Genomic DNA, 5000 nt, shown 5'->3' with positions numbered 1-5000 from the left:
AGCACGAAGGATGTCACGCGACTAGTTAGCAGGCTAGAGTCTCGTTCGTTATCGGAATTAACCAGACAAATCGCTCCACCAACTAAGAACGGCCATGCACCACCACCCACCGAATCAAGAAAGAGCTATCAATCTGTCAATCCTTCCGGTGTCCGGGCCTGGTGAGGTTTCCCGTGTTGAGTCAAATTAAGCCGCAGGCTCCACTCCTGGTGGTGCCCTTCCGTCAATTCCTTTAAGTTTCAGCTTTGCAACCATACTTCCCCCGGAACCCAAAAGCTTTGGTTTCCCGGAGGCTGCCCGCCGAGTCATCGGAGGAACTGCGGCGGATCGCTGGCTGGCATCGTTTATGGTTAGAACTAGGGCGGTATCTGATCGCCTTCGAACCTCTAACTTTCGTTCTTGATTAATGAAAACATACTTGGCAAATGCTTTCGCTTCTGTTCGTCTTGCGACGATCCAAGAATTTCACCTCTAACGTCGCAATACGAATGCCCCCGCCTGTCCCTATTAATCATTACCTCGGGTTCCGAAAACCAACAAAATAGAACCGAGGTCCTATTCCATTATTCCATGCACACAGTATTCAGGCGGGCTTGCCTGCTTTAAGCACTCTAATTTGTTCAAAGTAAACGTGCCGGCCCACCGAGACACTCAATAAAGAGCACCCTGGTAGGATTTCAACGGGGTCCGCCTCGGGACGCACGAGCACGCACGGGGCGGTCGCACGCCTTCGGCTCGCCCCACCGGCAGGACGTCCCACGATACATGCCAGTTAAACACCGACGGGCGGTGAACCAACAGCGTGGGACACAAATCCAACTACGAGCTTTTTAACCGCAACAACTTTAATATACGCTATTGGAGCTGGAATTACCGCGGCTGCTGGCACCAGACTTGCCCTCCAATAGATACTCGTTAAAGGATTTAAAGTGTACTCATTCCGATTACGGGGCCTCGGATGAGTCCCGTATCGTTATTTTTCGTCACTACCTCCCCGTGCCGGGAGTGGGTAATTTGCGCGCCTGCTGCCTTCCTTGGATGTGGTAGCCGTTTCTCAGGCTCCCTCTCCGGAATCGAACCCTGATTCCCCGTTACCCGTTACAACCATGGTAGGCGCAGAACCTACCATCGACAGTTGATAAGGCAGACATTTGAAAGATGCGTCGCCGGTACGAGGACCGTGCGATCAGCCCAAAGTTATTCAGAGTCACCAAGGCAAACGGACCGGACGAGCCGACCGATTGGTTTTGATCTAATAAAAGCGTCCCTTCCATCTCTGGTCGGGACTCTGTTTGCATGTATTAGCTCTAGAATTACCACAGTTATCCAAGTAACGTGGGTACGATCTAAGGAACCATAACTGATTTAATGAGCCATTCGCGGTTTCACCTTAATGCGGCTTGTACTGAGACATGCATGGCTTAATCTTTGAGACAAGCATATGACTACTGGCAGGATCAACCAGGGAGCTGCGTCAACTAGAGCTGAGCAGCCGGCCGCCCGGGAGTGTGTCCCGGGGGCCCGCGCGAACACGCAAGCGTCCGCTCAATCATTCTGCAAACAGGAGGAGGCTGAGCTCCCCTGCACAATACACCTCGAAACCCTCTCAGGTCCCGGCGGCGCGCAGCGCCGTCCTAAGTACTTGGTCGGGTTCGAGAGAGGCGCAATCGCCCGGAGTTAGGCGAGTAGACGCTTTCGGTGCGACCACCCGTGCTCCCAACTGAGCTTGCCGCTGCCGACAGAGGCCCGGGAGCGTGCTGTCGTGGCATTGCCGGCGGGAGACAACACGCGCCACCTACGGTGACCGGCAGCTCCAACGCCAGCGCCACAGAAGGACAAAAGCCCCACTTGGGTGCCGAAGCGAACTCTCCCAGCACAGCGCACGCGCCAACACATCCGCACAGCTGCGATACAAACCACCAGCGAGAACCGCTGGGGCGACCGAGCAGCAGACGGCGTCGCGGCGCCGAGCGCCGGGCGGCAGCGCATCCTCAACGCACACAGTCCTCAATCGGACCAGCACACTGAAGATGTCCACCGCGCTTCGCACCGGGCCCGCGAGGACCTACTTTGGCCGCACGGCGCCGCGCGCAGGGTGCGCCGGCGCGCAGCTGCGACGCCTGCCGCGTCCGTCGGCCGGCGCGCCTGCCACTGGCCGCCCCCACCAGCCGGCTGTAGCGCGTGCGCCCACGCACCGCGCGGCCAGCACGCCGGGAGGCGCCCCCTCACCGGCCGGGGACGGTCCCACCCAGCCACCGCCGCGTATCGCTTCACACCCAGATGCCGTTCAGTTTCGTCGGCATGGTGGGTATCGCTGGAACAACCGGTTAGTACCTCAACCTATCGTCGCCATCACCGATTCACCCCTAGCGAGAACAACCGCACCACAACAGGTTACCATTTGTTCATTTGCGTAACTTCACCAGAAAACGCAGGCGTCCATCGCCATTTGCAACTTCCACGATTATTGCATGCCTGTGTCAGGTGTCACGCCACACTACGTCTGCCCACATACACGCAACAAAATGTGCACGCCTAGACAATACGTGGAAGGTGGCCCCCGTACGTATGCGATGTCCATTGCTCGAACGACTGTCAACCGGCCTCTGTAGCATGTCGCAGATATGGAACGCGGTGCACCATGCCATCACGGTGTGTGAGGAGAGACGACTAGGTCCGAATACATCAACAGACAGCTCATGCTGATCGCCATCCACGGCGTCCGTTCCTCCCACACGTCTCTATGGCGTACCACACTGCAATCCAGCTCTCATAGGGAGACGACACGTAGCTGCGTGCACAATATTTGCACTGTATGGTCCGCCGTTTTTGGGCGCAGTCGTTGTACGGTCACACATGTGCCACGATGTATCATTCAGTACATAAGGACGAATGTGCAGTACAGATTGTGGTTTACGCGTACGACATTAGCGGACAGTTGACACAGGCCGCACCACAACGTAGCCTGAGTACGTCGCATGCGGAGGGCATTGAACATGCAAAGTTCTCACCAACCAGCTTGCGAAGGCAGGGGGCAAGGTGGGGACGTGGGGAGGGGCGGCATGTACGTCCTGCTGCCATCCACATTACAGTGTACAGCAGGAGCATGTGGAAAGTGAGCAAGACTTGCAAGGTGTTTAACATGAAGCGATACACAGGGGAGCGGGGAGTGCGAGTAGCGAACTATATTGCGAGGGTTGCGGGTGGGCAACACTACACTAATTGAACGAGTCGTATAACAATTACAGAGCAGGTTTAGGCGACAACGTGGGTTACGTTAGGCGACAACGTGGGTTAGGTTAAGGCACGACGTGGGTTAGGTTAAGGCACGACATGGGTTAGGTTAAGGCACAACATGGGTTAGGTTAAGGCACAACATGGGTTAGGTTAAGGCACAACATGGGTTAGGTTAAGGCACAACATGGGTTAGGTTAAGGCACAACATGGGTTAGGTTAAGGCACAACATGGGTTAGGTTAAGGCACAACATGGGTTAGGTTAAGGCACAACATGGGTTAGGTTAAGGCACAACATGGGTTAGGTTAAGGCACAACATGGGTTAGGTTAAGGCACAACATGGGTTAGGTTAAGGCACAACATGGGTTAGGTTAAGGCACAACATGGGTTAGGTTAAGGCACAACATGGGTTAGGTTAAGGCACAACATAGGTTAGGTTAAGGCACAACATAGGTTAGGTTAAGGCACAACATGGGTTAGGTTAAGGCACAACATGGGTTAGGTTAAGGCACAACATGGGTTAGGTTAAGGCACAACATGGGTTAGGTTAAGGCACAACATGGGTTAGGTTAAGGCACAACATGGGTTAGGTTAAGGCACAACATGGGTTAGGTTAAGGCACAACATGGGTTAGGTTAAGGCACAACATGGGTTAGGTTAAGGCACAACATGGGTTAGGTTAAGGCACAACATGGGTTAGGTTAAGGCACAACATGGGTTAGGTTAAGGCACAACATGGGTTAGGTTAAGGCACAACATGGGTTAGGTTAAGGCACAACATGGGTTAGGTTAAGGCACAACATGGGTTAGGTTAAGGCACAACATGGGTTAGGTTAAGGCACAACATGGGTTAGGTTAAGGCACAACATGGGTTAGGTTAAGGCACAACATGGGTTAGGTTAAGGCACAACATGGGTTAGGTTAAGGCACAACATGGGTTAGGTTAAGGCACAACATGGGTTAGGTTAAGGCACAACATGGGTTAGGTTAAGGCACAACATGGGTTAGGTTAAGGCACAACATGGGTTAGGTTAAGGCACAACATAGGTTAGGTTAAGGCACAACATAGGTTAGGTTAAGGCACAACATAGGTTAGGTTAAGGCACAACATAGGTTAGGTTAAGGCACAACATAGGTTAGGTTAAGGCACAACATAGGTTAGGTTAAGGCACAACATAGGTTAGGTTAAGGCACAACATAGGTTAGGTTAAGGTACAACATAGGTTAGGTTAAGGTACAACATAGGTTAGGTTAAGGTACAACATAGGTTAGGTTAAGGTACAACATAGGTTAGGTTAAGGTACAACATAGGTTAGGTTAGGTTAGGTTACACGTTGTTGTAAGGAAAGGTGTAGGGGGGGGCGGGGGCGGCAGGTTCGTTGATAGTGATTATAGTAAGTGAATGCTTGTGACATGATCAGATTTGTCACGTCAGGATGCACCTTTGGCTTATTAGAGGCGGCGCTCCAATTCTATGCTTGTGTCAGACCTGTGTCTTTGACTCATGTCATTGTTTGTGCGCTGTGACAGGAGGTACTATTGTGATGTTGGGTGCACCGTTGTATAGGACATGTGTGGGTGTTGGTGCCTGATCTGCGCAATGGTGGATGTCGAAAGGGTGGGATATTGTATTTTCCGCATGGACCTCCTGGTCTGGTTGTGATAGTGTGGATTGTGTAATGTGGCGGAGAGGATGCACTGGATGTTGTTCCATGCTGGTGCTTACATATTGTATGTGCGCCCGTTAGAAGCAGAGAGTGGTGC

At 52.7% G+C, this 5000-nt stretch overlaps 1 non-coding gene across 1 annotated transcript in view; it reads right to left on the bottom strand.

Annotated features, from left to right (window-relative positions):
- Positions 1-1468, bottom strand: part of LOC124731785 — a 1909-nt gene extending 441 nt beyond the window's left edge. Inside the window, exon 1 of the ribosomal RNA XR_007008480.1 lies at positions 1-1468. This exon is cut by the window's left edge and continues 441 nt beyond it. This is a non-coding gene — a ribosomal RNA (small subunit ribosomal RNA).
- Between the last annotated feature and the right edge of the window lie 3532 nt (positions 1469-5000).

Source organism: Schistocerca piceifrons, unplaced genomic scaffold, assembly GCF_021461385.2.
Source record: "Schistocerca piceifrons isolate TAMUIC-IGC-003096 unplaced genomic scaffold, iqSchPice1.1 HiC_scaffold_1302, whole genome shotgun sequence".
Taxonomy (NCBI): domain Eukaryota; kingdom Metazoa; phylum Arthropoda; class Insecta; order Orthoptera; family Acrididae; genus Schistocerca; species Schistocerca piceifrons.
Note: the sequence above shows the minus strand (reverse complement) of the source record. Positions and strands in the feature narration are given on the sequence as shown.